Raw genomic sequence first — 9,235 nt, forward strand, 5'->3', positions numbered from 1 at the left:
TTTTAAAAAATGCTAAAAAATATGAGTTTATTGAATTTATTTATCCGCAGGGGTAATTTAATTTAGAAGAAAATTCAAATTATGGGTCATCATACAGAAAAAATCACGAAAAAAAAGTGTGCATGGAAAGCCACCCTAAAAATTTGTAATAAGACCACATATGGTATGAAGTTTATGAAAATAATACTTTTAATGTGTTTTGGAGTATTGCCCATTACAGCTGTACTACCTTAACATATTTTTGGTTGGGACGCTTATATAACGTTCAGGTCGTATCGCTCTCAATATTGTGCTTACCTGGCTGCTTCAATTTATCTTCCTAGTGCTACCCATTTAATGCTGAGCGTCAAGCATGGGAGCCACTAGTACCATTTTTCACGACTTTGGTATGTCGTGGCCGGGGATCGAACCCACGACCTCTCGCACTCGAAGCGGACGCTCTACCACTAGGCTATCGAGGCGGTATTTATGTCATTCGGGTAAATTAGTTTAAAACTATTCATAGTAGCTCAACTGCATTGAAAGGCTTAATGAGACACCATTGAGTCTGTTTCCTGGGTTAAACCAGTACTTAAATGGTAGATCTAAACATCACTCAACTGTGGGGAATAGAACCCTTGACCTCATGGTCACTATAGGTGGACACCATATCCACTATGACATGGCGACCTTGTCAATGTCCTTTAACTTTCATACAAGAACTTCAGTAATCTACAAGAAAGCAATCATGGGCTAAATATATGTTACTTTCAAAGTTCTAAAGGGGTTATATACAGTGCTCCAGATAACATGCGTAAAGGCGTAAAAACAAATTAAATTTCTTAAATTACGATTTAGATTTAAAATCTTTGCGTTGAGTTACACATTGAAAAAATAAAACACAAATTAGAAATTTTCGAACGTGCGTAAAACTTCCAGTAGCAAATTATATACGGTAAACATCATTGTGTACACACTGGTCTTACTGACCGGTGTACTAACGCGAAAGGAATTGTGGGTAGCACTTCTTTTACGAGTGAAAAGTGAAAGCTAAAGAAATTCAGGTAATCGTGCTTCTGATAATCGATATCAGTCTCAATAGAGATTCAAAATCACATTTAAACATAATAAAATAACATTTCTTTAAACAACATTCCGTTTTAATCACACAATAAAGAACGACTTTTCTTTCATTATTAACATTTTCATTCCTACGCAGAACTACTTTGGCGGAAGCATAATTCCCCAAACCAGGGGAATGTGATGCGTCTTAGTATAGAGGTGACAATAACGTAGTGACGTCACCATCTATGTATAGAATGCGGTAAACATTTCATCCCAGTTCAGACTAGTCTAGGCGCTCAATTAAAACTACAACTTTAAGTCGACATCGCTCAAGCGTTTGCTGTGAGGAAGAACCACACCTTAGAACAGTCGAAAGGACAAACGGTCTCGATTCTGTTCTCCTAGTATTGCAGGCGAGTCCAGGGCCCTCTCTTGCCGCCAGGGAAAGCCACCCACACCCCTCATGAGGGGGAATTTTGCGTCGTTTTGGGCAAAAAGGGGAATTTTAGATCTTTTCACCAATCATTCAACACCTAAAAATGCTATATTTTATAGTGATTTACATAAATTTACATTAAAACAAAGGTTAGTAGCACGATACCAGCTGGCAACATAGGTGTAAAATAAAAATAAAAATAATAATTTTTTTTGGAGGGGGAATTTTTAGATGAAAAAGGGGAACAAAGTATACTTTTTTCATGGGGGAAGCCGGCGATATTCGGCGGTAAAAAAAACGAGGGCCCTGGAGTCATTACTGTTTATTGTACCTTTTTAATTACACTTATCGTAATTTTTATACACAAGTAATATACTGTATACCTACGGTATTCAAAATGTCATTAAAATTAGATGTTAAATATAGTTTTTGATATGACTTTAACTGCAACCAAAAGGCCATTATGACCTAAGCCGAAGTGTCAGTGACCGTTTTACATAAGAAATCAAAATGGCCGACCGAAGCGGTATATCGAAGCAATGAATAAAAAATTATTTGGTAATATATTGTTAAGAATTAATTTCATACATAGGGGGTAAAATAAGAATTAATTTTTAAAATAGGGAGTAACTCGCAGTCAGTTCAGGTTTTATGCTGTTTGCTGCTCATCAGTATCTAAGGGTTGGAAATGAAGTCTTTAAAAATTGAATCTTGTAAAAAAGGTCTTCAATTAAATTTGACTTTCTAAGACACTACAAACACGTCAAAATACGTATCTAAGTGGGAAAGGTTTAAATAACTTTGCCAAGATATTATCACCAGAATCATGTGCATTTTTGTTTAAGTCAGGTTTCTTACCGTCAGGAGAGACTTTAATGGCATTTTTAACCATCTGTGGTGGATACACAGAGGCTACTGCAGCTGTGAAAATGTCGCAAGCGTCCCTTCGTATCAAGGACACATCAGAAACGCCAGTAACATCAATATTCACAGATGACATTGCTCTTTTCTGAAATATATCAGCAGGAAATAATTAAATCAATAACATAAAACAACAAGGGCTGTTTGTAAAACATGCATGCCCCCCATATGGGCTGTCAGTTGTAGTGGCAGCCATGTGTGAATAAGTTTTTTGTCACTGTGACCTTGACCTTTGACCTAGTGACCTGAAAAACAATAGGGGTCATCTGCCAGTCAAGATCAATGTACCTATGAAGTTTCATGATTCTAGGCGTAAGCGTTTTTGAGTTATCATCCGGAAACCATTTTACTGTTTCGAATCACCGTGACCTTGACCTTTGACCTAGTGACCTGAAAATCAATAGGGGTCATTTGCCAGTCATGATCAATGTACATATGAAGTTTCATGATCCTAGGCGTAAGCGTTCTTGAGTTATTATTCGGAAACCATTTTACTATTTCGAGTCACTGTGACCTTGACCTTTGACCTACTGACCTCAAAATCAATAGGGGTCATCTGCCAGTCATGATCAATGCACCTATGAAGTTTCATGATCCTAGGCCTAAGCGTTCTTGAGTTATCATCCGGAAACTATCTGGTGGACAGACAGACCAACCGACCTACAGACATGTGCAAAACAATATATCCCCTCTTTTTTGAAGGGGGGCATAATAAATACAGTCAAAATATTTTTACGAATTTAATTATATATATCTAATAAAAATTATTAATGGAATCATGTTGAATTGTATTAAAGGCAATAACATACTTTTCACTATGTTTGGGTTCATACATGTATCAAACTTCGTATTTGTGAAATACAAAAAATACAGTTTCTGAGTTTCATGCCTGATTTCGGCTACAAGCCATTAAAAAAGTTCATTACATTGTAAATTTATTGAATGTAAATAACTTTAATACACAAAAAGTCATTTTCTCTAAGAAGCTTTATGATCAAACATATAGTTGTAAAATTATAATATACAAATGTTTTGTAAAAGTACATGCGGATACACTAACCAGGCAGCACAGGCGGCTATCATGTACTGAACTAATGCATCTTACCTATTGCTATTCACTTTTGTTTGTTGTTTTGATGAGAAAATCTGAAAAAACTTTAGGTAAGTATATGGGGGCTGTTGCTTGAAGACATGCACATGATAATATTATCTACCTGACCAACACACAAAGCGACTTATTTGAAATGCAGAAGTAGTTCACTCCACAAACTTATTCTATGTTCTACGATAACCATGGCCATTGCTGAGCTCAAGGGCACATTATTCAGAAATATGTGGATCACTGCACATGAAAAGAGTGTCTTGCACATTGACAATTACTGGTGACGTCATAATCCAAGTTTCAATTTAATCACTTAAGAAATATTTAAGAGTTTTACAAACTTACAACATCAAATGCAGGCCAACCACCCAACTGATCAACCGAACAACGAATATACACAAGTGACCCAAATATACACCCTTAGTGTTCCAGCTAGCAATAAATAGCAGGGTTGAGCACCCGTTTTAAATATTGATGTTCCCGCTGCCATTTATACTGACATGGCTATTTATTTATGAATGTGTGATTTTAACAAAGAAATGATATTACAATAATGTGTCATATTAAAGACATACACACAAGAAATGCAGTTTATTTTGGTTTTTGCAAAAACTTAAAAGCCTGAAAATAAAAATGACAACGTGGAAGTGCAAACTATCAGCATAGCCACAGAAGACACAGATTCAGATTGTATACTTCAACCCAGCCATTTTTATACCCTGGCTTATCTCCCTGGGGACCGTTTCAATAAACATCGTAGTACACATTTACGATACGATTCATTTTTCGAAGATACATAATTGATAAAGTCCATATCATATGCTTATAAATTTTCAGTACTTTATGAATTACATTGGCATCTCAAGTGCCGTATATATTTGACGAGCATTGCAAGCTAGTTCGTCGACTTATTAAGATACACAATTCTCTCGTAAGTTAAAATTGTCGTACGATCGTTTATGAAACAGCCCCCTGGTGATAATTGTTTGCAGGCATTTAATAATATCATTTTTAATGTTTCTTTCTTAAAGTGTTAAAGCTGAAACATCAACTGTTTTCACACAATTATATTTTTACCTGAATCAAATGCAATCCACCTTTGGTGCAAACTCGTGAATTCCAAACGTTGGGTTTTCTTCCAATAACAAATCTTGTTTGAATGCTGATACTTGTCGACTCTTCAAGATGTGTAAAGGATGACACACACTGACCTCTGATGTTCCATAAACTCTGGTTTTTCCATACACTTATATACCAGCTAGGCTTGCATATTTGTAGCCTCATTTCTACTGATAAGATATAATTGAATAGTTCTTCTCCTCTCTAGGACTTGAGGTTTAGTCAAGTCAAGCTGCTGGATAATATGCCTGGATATTTCTATCTGAAAACAAGATGCTGCATTTAATAAACACATATACCCACAGTTAAGACCTTAAGAATATTGAATAATGGGCAGATTTAAATAAGTTTAAGTCCAATAAAAGTCAAACCCAAGTTCAAAATGAGGTGAGGTGATGTTGGTATGTTGATAGTGTTCATAGCAAACACATCCATACACATATCAAAGGTCCAGCACGCAGTTATGATGTAAGACAAAACCCATTATTTTGGATTAACATAGAATAAAGAACTTAGCCCAAAGCGGGTCAATATCAAAATGATGTCAGGCGTGTTGAAGACACAGGGAAGTCCTTGCAAAAACATTCTGACAATTACCCAATTCAACACTACCATCTTGAAATCAATCGCAGTGAATTATTCAGCATAAGGAAGTCTTATTTATCTCTTGGATCTTTGGGATTCACAAAATTCCAGGAAATGACTTCATTGAAGTTTTAAAGATATGGTTCTTAACTTGCATGCAGTAGAAAAAAAAGCCAGGCCAGGTTAAGACTTAAGTCATAACAAATGAACCAATAATTGCTGGATGCACCAATGAAACCGTCTGGGAGTTGCAACTGGAAATGGCATTTTTCATGGAAACTCTTACATATAGATCAAATGAGCATCATAAACTGTTTTCTGGCATAAACACAAACAGATCATAAATATATCCCTAATGCGCAAATTAAAACAACTTACTTTAAATGGTGTGCTAGCAGAATAATGATATTTATGCAAGTTTTAAACACATCAACATTTCATGAAAATGTGTAAGTTTTTAAAATGGGAATAGCAGAGTTATCTTAATTTTAAACTATGCTAATTTTTACATCGACTATCTAAGGAATCTTCAGCAAGATATATCTCGTATCTAATTAAGCTATCATGCTACAAGTCATATCACTGGAACCTCTATAATATAGATTGAATTGTAAATTCAAAACTTCAGCTTTCGGTTTGATAAGGGTTTTTTATCAACCTTTTGTTTTGAGCATTTATCTACACAAACAACACGCAAATTTTATGTAGTCGATGTTATTAACCAGTGCTTTCCACAGGCCATTTACAGGGCAACAGATAAGGTTCATTTTATCGTTTTTACGATTTGTATTTGACAGAGAACGAATTGAAATTAAAAATCAATCGTACAGAAAACAATTATGAAAATGGAAAACAAATTGATATTGATTCTTCGTCGTTTTATTTATTCCGTTTTCCGCCATACCGCGTTTAATTATAATTAGTGTATTATAACCTTTAGTGCGGCCGTAATATTTACAGTTAGTTCATTTAAACACCGTTTTGGGCCGGTGTCAATGTAAAAAGTTACTTCTGCCGAAATAAGTTCGGGAAAAGGTTCTCTGTTAAACGCGGTCAGGTTAGGAAACTTTCATTAACGCCGTGCGCGCCAAATATTTTACAATTCGTTACGAGACCTTAATCGTCGGGAAAAGACATTGTGAAGAGTATACTATCGCATTTAATAGGGCAGGTGACATATTCTGAAATATTCTGCTCAAAACACGGCTGCGATTCCCTTTCTCAAAAACTAAACACGGCTGCGATTCCCTGTCTCAAAAACAAACAACATTGTGATTTCCACTGGCTTGTCATCGATTGAGAGGGTTTGGCAATGTGAGTATGATCTGAGACTGCAAGGCAGGAAAGTTGTAACTGGTTTAAACAAAATGACTCCATCATCCATTTGTCAATATACAATTAGTACTAATATTTACAAACAACCATTGTCTGTGTGAATATATAATGACTTAATTTGAATAAGAAATGCTGAGAATTATCAATATCCAAACATGAAGCACTAATCTGATCCACAAATATATATACGTTTTGATCAAATTGTAAAAAAACTAATTGACAAATAGTTTTGAGGGAAAAAAACTACCGGTAATTGTTACAAAATGCTAGCAGTGAAAACTAATTGACCAAAAATATTATCTGTTGCCCTGCATTTAATGGTCCCTCACCGGGGCGCTTAAATTTCAAAACCAGAGTCTGCGGGGCGCCTAAAAATTTTCCGATCAGTGTACATTTTTCAGTTACTGCAATTAGCCATTCTTAAGATCAAAGCAATATCGACTTCGCCGAAAATTTTGAGAGCCGATTTACGATCCTCTGTCAATTACGTCATGTATCTCTTTACCCAACTATAAAGGCGGAGCGTCGCTGTATTGGAAAATCAATATTGGCCAATGAGAGCGCACGCATTGTATGAGGGAAGGCACTCGTAAGCAGGCACTACCTGCAGTTAAATCAAGCAGACGACTCGCGGCATACATGTAATTACCACAGAAATCTTGGCCAGTTTCTTAGAAGACTGATGATGGCAGCCGGCGGTAATTCTCATGGAAGTTGTGCATTTCATACATAATACTGTCAAAACATATACTCGACTTGTTAGGCGTTTTAACAAATTATTGTTGAATTCATTACGCAACAGTTAATGTTTTGTTGAAATCTCAAATGAGCATAATTAAATTTGTTATCCGAAACCCACTCCAGAACGTTAATGTCGACATGTTTGTAATCCGAAACACATTTTTGAAGGTTAATGTTAACTCAACATTAACAGATTCTTGCTTTAAATAACAGTGATAATTTATTTTGAGTTGACCGGCGCGAAAAGTATGCAGCATGTACAACGTCGCGTCATTTGCATAGAAATCGTGGGTGTATTGATCGTTGTATAAATAAGCATACATCACAGCAGGGGATTTACACATGTTCAGTGGCAATGTTCTATCAAAACTTGAAATAGTCACTTACGCTGAAATTTATTTGATACATTAGAAAAATAGCAATGTTTGTGTTACAAAACTTATTGAGAACTTTAACTATTGTCAATATTTACCAGAAAGCTCTTTTAAAAATGGAATAAACGCGATTATCGAGTGATGAATAAAAACTTGAAAAGTAGTTAGTATGCAGTAATAGAGTCGGATTGATACGGATGTATTGGGGAATCGTTCGAGTCGGGATTTTACTATCTATGCTGGAAAGTTTTAAAACAATTAAAACATTTATCTTTATAAATGACTTTATGGCTGGAGGGGTGTTTTCTTGAAGAGACATAGCGCGCCAAATGACGTCTTTTGACAATGTTTTCTTCGAGTTATAATGCAGCACAGAACGTCAATTTACACGTTAATTTTTTTTTTTAATCAACGTCGGAAGGGGAAACCCCTCCCGAAGCCACCCCTATCAGCACCGGGGCGCCTGAAAAAAATCCGGTGGAAAGCGCTGATTAACATGTATTTGTGTTTGTTACAATCTTTTTATGATGATTGAATTCTATTTCATGGACTTGAGACTTAGGTTTTTTTCCAAAGCAGAAGGATTAGACCGGATGTTGTCTTGAGAACGCTATTGTTGTTTTAGCAACTTTTATTCCACAATCTTTCAGCAATAGGCATATAGTGCGTTTCATACCTTGTGTATATAATACCTATACGAGGGTTATTTTTTCAAACTGTGTATTTTTGTCAATATTCGTTGTTGAAAAGTCAAACCATACACAATAGGTGTACATTTAACAATCTGGAACCCCTGGGGTAAGCTCGGGGGGGGAGGTAGGGCCCCGGGGGGGGTGCAAATTTATGATTCTGCTGCCTGTGGTACTAACAAAGAGACTAAGTACTACCTTGCTTATATTGTAATATTGAACGTGGATGGTTTATTGATCAACCAAGCTTCTATGTGTAAACAAGTTATAGAAATAATAGCCAAGCGAATTCACCTTGCGTTAAACAAATCAGTTAAAACAACATCAAACCTTGACTTGCCCCTGTCACATTTCCCCGCAATATTGAACGCATCTAAATTAACTTTGATCTGTAAGATTTGCGTTAGCAATGAAAGGGTCGTTGTCGTCAAGTCGTTTTTAACATAAGACCTTGAAGCGTGATGAGTTTAATTGTTTAATTTGTGCGTATGTTTTCTTTAATGTTTTTATTCCCGATTCTATTTTTACCTACTATGTCAGGCAATGTTTAAATTTGATTTTGCTAAATGTGCTTAATTTCTCCTCTTGGTTAAAGAGTGTCCTTGGTTACTGATCCACCCCGATACTCTATCAGCAAGGGAGGCCCGTGGCACACACAATTGTGCTGCTGCTCTTCGCACCGACAACCCCTTTTGGACAGCTTCGAGAGCCAGAACAAGTGCCTCTTTCCTGTATCCCCTGTATTTACCATGATATTTCGATGGTTTCGGCTGAAAGAAAGGGTAATACATAGTACAAGATATCCATTAAAATACGATATCAAACTATACAGTATATTAATTGACCGCTAATTGAAAATCAGATAACGTTATTTGCAACATAAAATTTA

The 9,235-nt window shown here is 35.9% G+C and overlaps 1 pseudogene; it reads right to left on the reverse strand.

The window, feature by feature from the left end:
- The window catches only part of LOC127831188 (glycerate kinase-like), a 35,437-nt pseudogene extending 26,622 nt beyond the window's left edge, over window positions 1-8,815 (reverse strand).
- Between the last annotated feature and the right edge of the window lie 420 nt (window positions 8,816-9,235).

Source organism: Dreissena polymorpha, chromosome 5, assembly GCF_020536995.1.
Source record: "Dreissena polymorpha isolate Duluth1 chromosome 5, UMN_Dpol_1.0, whole genome shotgun sequence".
Lineage (NCBI taxonomy): Eukaryota > Metazoa > Mollusca > Bivalvia > Myida > Dreissenidae > Dreissena > Dreissena polymorpha.